This window comes from Palaemon carinicauda, chromosome 30, assembly GCF_036898095.1.
Source record: "Palaemon carinicauda isolate YSFRI2023 chromosome 30, ASM3689809v2, whole genome shotgun sequence".
Classification (NCBI taxonomy): domain Eukaryota; kingdom Metazoa; phylum Arthropoda; class Malacostraca; order Decapoda; family Palaemonidae; genus Palaemon; species Palaemon carinicauda.
In genome coordinates this window covers 40218046-40228045 of record NC_090754.1, presented here as the reverse complement: position 1 = coordinate 40228045, position 10000 = coordinate 40218046, and the positions used below count along the sequence as shown (strand labels likewise).

General features: G+C 34.2%; 1 protein-coding gene across 1 annotated transcript in view; it reads right to left on the bottom strand.

Annotated features, from left to right (window-relative positions):
* Nucleotides 1–7369, bottom strand: part of LOC137623759 (ionotropic receptor 93a-like) — a 27240-nt gene extending 19871 nt beyond the window's left edge. Inside the window, exon 1 of the mRNA XM_068354585.1 lies at nucleotides 7264–7369. The gene's annotated coding sequence lies outside the window, so the exon portion shown is untranslated. The remainder of the gene's footprint in view (nucleotides 1–7263) is intronic.
* Between the last annotated feature and the right edge of the window lie 2631 nt (nucleotides 7370–10000).

Sequence of the window (10000 nt, the reverse complement as noted above, 5' to 3'; positions counted from 1 at the left end):
ATACAACATAATCCTTGTCAATTTTCGAATCCACGCTATCAATATTTCACAAATGAAAACGTCTTAAACTTCTTGTAAGCCCTAATATCTTCAGTCTTTCTGATGCCAGGTGGAATCTTATTATATAGTCTTGGAGCAGCATATTTGAAAGCTCTTGTCTAATGACTTTAAACCATCCGCAACTATATTCCCGTGTCGACACGATTTGTTAGCTGCACGATGTGTAACAATTCTCTTAAAATTTTAGATACCCAATTCCGATAACATGTTATCACACATATTTTATAATTTATTCTAACTTTAATAGGCAGCCAGCATAGTTCAAATAATATCAGGGCTGCCGAAACGTGGAATTTACGTCATCGATACGGCTAATCTGCTCCACATCTTGATCAAGTGTGGAATGTGGAATCCGAGTATTAATAAATTCCACACTTATTATTATTATTATTACTATCCAAGCTACAACCCTAGTTGGAAAAGCAAGATGCTATAAGCCCAGGGGCTCCAACAGGGAAAAATAGCCCAGTGAGGAAAGGAAATAAGGAAATAAATAAATGAAGAGAACAAATTAACAATAAATCATTCTAAAATAAGAAACAACGTCAAAACAGACATGTCATATAATAAACTATCAACAACATCAAAAACAAATATGTCATAAATAAACTATAAAAAGACTATGTCCGCCTGGTCAACAAAAAAGCATTTGCTCCAACTTTGAACTTTTGAAGTTCTACTGATTAAACCACCCGATTAGGAAGATCATTCCACAACTTGGTCACAGCTGTTATAAAACTTCTAGAGTACTGCGTAGTATTGAGTCTCGTGATGGAGAAGGCCTGGCTATTAGAATTAACTGCCTGCCTAGTATTACGAACAGGATAGAATTGTCCAGGTAGATCTGAATGTAAAGGATGGTCAGAGTTATGAAAAATCTTATGCAACATGCATAATGAACTAATTGAACGACGGTGCCAGAGATTAATATCTAGATCAGGAATAAGAAATTTAATAGACCGTAAGTTTCTGTCCAACAAATTAAGATGAGAATCAGCAGCTGAAGACCAAACAGGAGAACAATACTCAAAACAAGGTAGAATGAAAGAATTAAAACACTTCTTCAGAATAGATTGATCACCGAAAATCTTGAAAGACTTTCTCAATAAGCCTATTTTTTGTGCAATTGAAGAAGACAGAGACCTTATATGTTTCTCAAAAGTAAATTTACTGTCGAGAATCACACCTAAAATTTTGAAAGTCATACATATTTAAAGAAACATTATCAATACTGAGATCCGGATGTTTAGGAGCCACCGTCCTTGACCTACTTACAATCATACTTTGAGTTTTGTTAGGATTCAACTTCATACCCCATAATTTGCACCATGCACTAATTCTAGCTAAATCTCTATTAAGGGATTCACCAACCCTAGATCTACATTCAGGGGATGGAATTGATGCAAAGAGAGTAGCACTTTGTAAAGAGATGATGTATGTCGATTAAAATGTAATAAAAAGTAATAAATAATTAATATGAGTGTTTTATTATTTATTTTCCCCATGATATCTCTATAAAAATTACAATCATTGTAAAGTCTATGAAAGTGTGGATGCTATGGGACTAGGGGTCTCAGTGGAGTTCAGCGCTTGATGTTGCCGACTCACTGAAAGACTGATTCTTGAATCAGTGTTGTGGAGCTGCCTAGTGTGGAGAATCCGGCAGCCCTGAACTGTTCAATCAGTACAGGGGGTAATTCCCTCTCGGGGTGAGACACCTTTTATCAATCTTCCTCCTATGTTTATAGTTTGAGATTTCTCAAGTTGCGCTTTGGGTAGATTGGAGTAGCTAGTTACAGTAATCAATTCTGGTGATAACACATTGAACTACAAATTAAGAACATTCATCCAGATATTTCTTTACAAACGCCATGTTTCTGAGGTGATATCCAACTATTCTTACTACATTATCTATTTGAACACTGAAAGACAAATTACAGTTCAGTACTACACCCAGGTCACGAACTCGACTAGATATCAGAACGAAGTTAATGTCATCTAATTTATTCATAAAGCATCAAGATTTATGAATTGTTTTCTTTTTCCTACCATCATAAACAGTTTTATTTTCATTTAGTTTTAGTTGTCTGACTGTCATTCATTACCTAAGACTAATAAGAACGTGGTTCAAGCTCTCAAACTCTTGTGCCATATGTGTACTTAATGATAAATCTATACTTTCCAGCATGCATGTCAAAGTAAAAAAATAAGTGGTAGACTTTGATTTTCATTGGTAAGTAAATGTAAATATAACCTGTCCTTGGAACAGTCATTGCTGATTGAGTCTAAAGATTTCTACTCCGAGTGACATGTCTTTACGAACAGATGTCATTGTTCAGACACTGTTTATAACTACTTTTTTTTTCATACATTGAATGATATTTACAAGTAATTCATTTCCGTCTCACGATCCCTATCTGTATTACTATTTGAACAGATGCTAGAACAGTTCGATATATTACAATTAATAATTTCTCATAGCCTCTGTACGATGGTCTTCCACTGTCTTGGGGTAGAGTTATCTTGCTTGAGGATACACTCGGGAACACTATTCTGTCTTATCCTCTTCTTCTTGTCGTTTTGAAGTTTTTATAGTTTATATATGAAAGATCCATTTTAATGGTGTTACTGTTCCTAAAATATTTTATTTCAATTATTTATTACATCTCTTTCAGTTTATTTCCTAATTATTTCCTTTCCTCACTGGGGTATTTTTCCCTGTTGGAGCTCTTGGGTTTATATCATTCTGCTTTTCCAACTAGAGTTGTAGCTTAGCTTGAAATAATAATAATAACAATAATAATAATAATAATAATAATAATAATAATAATAATAAAGTCACATCCAGGAAAATCGAACACATGAACCTCAATCGAGGTTTGTTTATTAAAATGGCTCTGTCTTCATATATATATATATATATATATATATATATATATATATATATATATATATATATATATATATATATATATATATATATATACATATATTGGTGTGCTACTGTCTTAAGCACACATTTGAGTATGAGTTGTTTTCAGATGTATTTAAATGGTTTATTGAACACATCTTAGTGGTTTTTAAGTTTTATTGTGAATAAACAACTGAGTTAAACATCTCCATCACTGGAGGAAGCTGTGTTGGTCCACATGACCAATTCTGGTGAAGTTTAGATATGAACTGAACAAATTACTGATATCCCAAATATCGTACACTTGCTTTAATTTGGCTAAGTGACGGAATCGGAAGACACCTGCATCCGGTGACGTCACAAACTTTCACACGAAGAGACAATGTGTTGACACTAAGAAAGAATGGCAACTCAGCATCTTACATCCTGCTTACAATTTGAGTTGACCATAGCAAATCTCACGGTTAGCTCTTCCAACCAACATGACATATTACGTCATTTGTTTTAAACATGTAATATTACTATTCTAACTATTACACATATATATATATAAATATATATGTATATATGTATGTATATATACATATATATATGTATATATATGTATATATACATATATATATATATATATATATATATATATATATATATATATATATATATATATGTGTGTGTGTGTGTGTGTGTGTGTGTGTGTGCGCGCGCGCGTGCACGCGTGCAATATCAGCATACTCAACCGTAACTAATTCACAGCAGGACAAAGGCCTGAGACATGTACCCCCAACTCCCGTCTATTAATAGTCTTTATATATATATATATATATATATATATATATATATATATATATATATATATATATACATATATATATATATATATACATACATATATATATATGCATTTATATATATATATATATATATATATATATATATATATATATATATATGTATGTATATACTTTCTGAGTTGGGATACCTCAACGTAGTAAAAGGGTTTGCGTATTGCCATGATCACAATGGTGTACTAGTCAGGGCCGCCAACACTAAGTTGGTTTACTGAGAGCGATCAGACGAAAATCTCCCACCATCACGAATAAGCACTGGCAAACGTGGTGAGGAAACTGACCAAACCGCAAATGAGTTAACATGTTCCAGACCTTTGTCCTGCAGTGGACTAGAAACGACTACATTTGATCTTGTTGTTGTTCTGTAGAAATACAGTACATTTTAAAATTAGGCCTATGTAATCGGAGAGTCTATTTCCACGTAATTGATATCGCAATTTTCCCCCGAACGTTGTGTCAATAGCCGAGGATATATTAAGTTCCTAAAACAACCAACGGACCAGTGTCAAGGTTCTAGCCCTAGTCAAACGAGGATCTTAGTCCTAACACATGAAACATTTCATCTTAGATATAATGTAAAAGGATAAAATTGGTGTTGGTTGTAATAATAATTAATTTGGCTCTAATGTAATTAGTGCGCGTAATGTTAATTTCACATTAATCAATGGTTAATAATTAGGCCATAAATGTCAGCACTAGCACTTAGGAAACCATTCAACATCATTATGTACATCTGGGTGAATTTATGAAGAATAATGAATGCTTTAGGGACGGAAAGGACACTAAAAACACCTTCAAGTAATTATTATTATTATTATTATTATTATTATTATTATTATTATTATTATTATTATTATTATTAGATGAAGACCAAGAAAGAGATGGCGTGATTGTGCAAGGGAAGATTTGCTATGGAACTTCATCATCATCATCATCATCACCATCCGAGGCACAGAACAGAAATGGTTGGAGACGACTCATTCATAACAGCGACCCCATATAGTAAAGGGTTAAAGCTGAGAGGATGCTGATCATTATTAGCAAAGCTGCAACCAAAGTAAAAAAAAAAAAAAAAAAAAAAAAAAGAATGTTGCTACAATCCAAAGGGTTCCAACCAACCAGGAGCAACCAGCAGCTAACCAGTGCGGAAAGGAAATAGAGAAATAACAATGTACTGTTTGAGGGAAACTGACAGCAATAGGCCTACTACCGAATTCTCAGTAGGTGAGTAGGCTCTGGTTTTCCTTCGTCAATATGTTGACAATATGTAAATTGTTAAAGGTATTCACAAAATTTATGTATTTAAAATTCTCGGGCACAGTCTTAAATATCTCTGTTATCTTTGCCCCCAGGGTCAGGTTAGATCAGGAGTTAGGACCCAGGTTGGGTTAGGTTAGAGTCATGTTAGCTAGGATACTTATGTTTTCTGGTGCGTTTTCATGTTTCGTAACTTGAGTAAAATTTTTGTATTGATATGTGCTGATAACCCATAGGCCTGATTGGGTAGGTTTGTGCAGCAAAAGATAAAGCAAATAAAGAAATGGGTGGTCTTTGAACTCTAAAATCCATGATAATTGACGATTTGTTACAGCCCGATTTTATTTCGCCGTACAAAGAATTTCCAAAACTTGATATTTTCCTTCTATACCAGTATCGGTTGCCTGTCGAAAACGTCGCCTTTTTCTCCAAAATCTGTTTTTACTTTAACGCGTAATTTAATCTTTTGTATCCCTCTTGACCTTTCCACCATTTTCCTAATCAAGCTCCAACTAAAACCTCTTCGACTCTCCCATTTCCCATCAGCATTCTTCGAGAATGCCCATGTAAGCACTAGGCCTACTAGATTTTCCTTGCAAAGTTCGTGACGAGTATTTCTCTGTCACATAAAAAAAAGGAATATATATTAGATAACATACACTTACCGACAAGTCCTCGTTCAAAAGTACGGCCAACTTGCTACTATTATTATCATTATTATTACTTGCTAAGCTACAACCCTAGTTAAAAAAGCAGGATGCTATAAGCAAAGGAGCTCCAACAGAGAAAATAGCTTAGTGAGGAAAGGAAAGAAGGAAAATAAAATATTTTAAGAAGAGTAACAACATTAAAATATATATCTGCTATATAAGCTATAAAAACTAACAAAACAAGAGGAAGAGAAATGAGATAGAAGAGTGTGCTCAAGTGTACCCTCAAGCAAGAGAACTCTAACCCAAGACAGTGGAAGACCATGGTACAGAGGCTATGGCACTATCCAAGATAAGAGAACAATGGTTTGATTTTGGAGTGTCCTCCTAGAAGAGCTGCTTACCATAGCTAAAGAGTTTCTTCTACCCTTAAAAAGAGAAAAGTGGCCACTGAACAATTACAGTACAGTAAGAACAATTGTTTGGTAATCTGCGTTGTCAGGTGTATGACAGAAGAGGATGTGTAAGGAATAGGCCAGACTATTCGGTGTATGCGTTAGGCAAAGGGAAAATTAACCGTAACCAGAGAGAAGGATACAATGTACTACTGTCTGGCCGGTCAAAAGACACTATAACTCTAGCGGTAGTATCTCAACGGGTGGCTAGTTCCCTGGCCAACCTACTACCTGGTATCGCAAGGCTGTACCCAATAGCTTCTGACAGCTAACATGATGAAAAAGAAATAACCTCTGTTGTTAGACGATAATGACAAATTAGGTTAACTTAAACGAGCTTCTTCGATCGGTTCTACAGACAACATGCAAACACAACATGCAATAGTGAGTTACGAGCAACTAGAATGTGCAGTACATAACTTAAGAATACCCGAAAATAAAGACTAAATAAGCGATAAAAAAAAAACGTCTTTCATTGGTATTCGACGTATTAAATATAAAAGCTTTCGTTATATTAGATGTAAAGATTTGATAGCAAAAATGGGTGTTATGGTACTAGGGATTTGGGAAGTATCCCATATATACTAAGTCTACGTGTAGATTTTCAATGTTTTACAAATGTTTTCATTGAAGTTATACACACACACACACACACACACACACACACACACACACACATATATATATATATATATATATATATATATATATATATATATATATATATATATATATATATATATATATATATATATATATATATATATTCCATTTTAAATTTTATCGTAAATCACATTTTTGGGAAATCGACACTGGGATTATCTAAAGAACTTTAAATTGGAATGATTTAGGAATGCAAGAAATCCTAAAATATGATGATGTTCGATGTATCCTGTTCAGGACTATAACATTATTTGCACGTTTAGTAATGTCTTAACATTCATGGAGTTATCTTTCCTGTCAAATATTACATCTCTCTCTCTCTCTCTCTCTCTCTCTCTCTCTCTCTCTCTCTCTCTCTCTCTCTCTCTCTCTCTCTCTCTCTCTCTCTCTCTAAGCAGACTCGCAGCTCCGATACTTACTCGAAAACTTCTCAAGCAAAAACAAATTGCTAAATACAAGGAGGACCGATTGCAAAGAACCTTCCACTTGGGACAGAGACTGGGACCACAATCGTGACCAAAGACAATATATTGCTTAATTATTGGGTGACTGAGATATACGCATGCGCAGTGGACTGAACAGCCAGGCAGTGTTCAGCCAATGGTCGTGGGCAATGACCGTTGAATTATAGACGCATTCCAAAGAATTTTAGCAATAGACGACATTTAGAAAATGCTTAATAAGCACGGGACACTTCCAGGACGTATCTGATAATTATTAATCAAGTATATATCGCACGTATCTGGTAATGAATAATAATCCAGTAAGTGAACTATAAAGGGAGTATGTGTGACTTCATGTCTCCATGTTGATTGACTCGACTGAGAGACCAAAGAATATCATTTCAACTACTGTATTACTAGTATTGTTTTTCTACTGTATTATGTTTGATTTTTGGGAGATCTCAGTCATACAGATTTGGTTTATTCGTGGATGGATTTTTGAATTTTCACCATTAACTAAGTTGAAAACTTGGGCAGCTGGATAAAAAATTACGAACCCTACGGAACACTAGCACATAGATATGTTGGCGCACTTCATAAGCCTCAGAATTGTTTTAGCATATTGACAGGTTTATTAAAATATAAAATTATATGCCTGAAATGCAACAGTGACGTTATGATTTCATATACAAAATTCCACATCATACAAAAATAGCAACCTTTTTGAAATTGATGTTGGTGTCACTTTCCAAACACAAGATCAGCCGCGAGTAAAAGCATTTGGAATGTTTTTTTTTTTTTTTTTTTTTTTTTTTCTTTTTTTTTTTTTTTGCTTTGACAGGTAGAATTTGTAGTAAAAAGACTAAAGCAATGAAGCAATTTTTGTTGTTGTAAGGGATTAATTATATTGTTACATTTAAAGTGATCAGAAGGAAATAATAACAGAAAAGAAAGTCAAAGTAATCAACTGATAAAAAAAAAAATGTAGGCCTACGTGAAGAAAACGGATGGAAATGGAATGGTGGTCTCTACTGTGCACTGTCAAAGGGAAGCCCTAAGCCTTATTGGGTTTGGAAAAACGAAGTTATGAAAAATCAGAGGATATATTTGGCCCAAGGAGTTCACTTGGGAGTAATCTCGAAGAGTAGGCCTAATAATTTAATCCTTGGAAAGGTATAAAGTTGGGGTAATCTACCGTGAGATTACGAGACCAAAATCAACATGTAGTGATGTAGAAAGAATAGATTTTTACGCAGGTAAAAGTGTCATTACGATCATGGAGGTATAATGAGTGTTAAAAGTAACAAGGATAAAACTAAGAGAGGGGAAATGTTGCCCACGGGAATAAAGAACCAAGATGATTCGATCTCTTTGTTACAGATAGTCTACATGTTCTGAATTCGAAGTCCTTCACGCACTATCAAAAAGAAAGAAAAAAGAAAGAAAAATATGCATGGCTAAGGCCTTCATGTAGTAATTACCAAATTGCCTAATCATTGCGTTCATTTCATTTTTATTCAAGTTAATGTTAAGATAGTTCTATAGCGCTTAGATTTGAAAGCATTATTAATATAATGAAAACCGACAGTTTGTGAACGGTAAACTAAATCGTCTGCAAGATGAAAAATTCGAACTGATATTAATTCATAAATTCAGTTGTAATGTCAGCGTATACAACGGACAAATTAGCATATGAAGATTTAACAGATTTAAATTTAAAAAAAAAAAATCATTATTTTGGATCTAGGTAGTAAGTTGGCCAGGGCACCAGCCACCCGTTGAAGTACTACCACTAGAGAGTTATGGCGTCCTTTGACTGGCCAGACAGTACTACATTGGATCCTTATCTCTGGTTACGGTTCACTTTCCCTTTGCCTACACAGACACCTAATAGTCTGGCATATTCTTTACAGATTCTCCTCTCTCCTCATACACGTGACAACACTGAGATTACCAAACAATTTTTCTTCACCCAATTGGTTAACTACTGCACTGTAATTGTTCAGTGGCCACTTTCCTCTTTGTAAGGGTAGAAGAGACTCTTTAGCTATGGTAAGCAACTGTTCTAGGAGAAGGACACTCCAAAATCAAACCAGTGTTCTCTAGTCTTGGGTAGTGACATAGCCTGTGTACCTATGGTCTTCCGCTGTCTTGGGTTAGAGTTCTCTTGCTTGAGGGTACAACCGAGCACGCTATTCTATCCAATTTCTCTTTTTCTTGTTTTGTTAAAGTTTTTATAGTTTATATAGGAAATATTTATTTTGTTAATGCTATTCTTAAAATATCTTATTTTTCCTTTTTTTCTTTTCCTCACCGAGCTATTTTCCCTGTTGGGGCCCCTGGGCATATAGCATCCTGCTTTTCCAATTAGGGTTGTAGCTTAGCAAGTAATAATAATAATAATAATAATAATAATAATAATAATAATAATAATACGTTAGTTCCATCATGTAAATAAGTAAAGTAGGCGTTTCCTATTACATTATTTCAACTACTGGAGCCACGTCATTGTTCCGTGACAAGTCACCGTGAAGATCCTAAGATACTAATTTAGTGAACAATATGAATCTTTGTACATCATTAATGTTCTACATTCCTACGGTCAAAGCTGGTTATTTAAGAGATGATGAGACAGTTTAGATTATATACTCTCCAACCATTTATCACTTTCTATTTACATTTACTTTCATGGATATTCTTGATTATATAATGT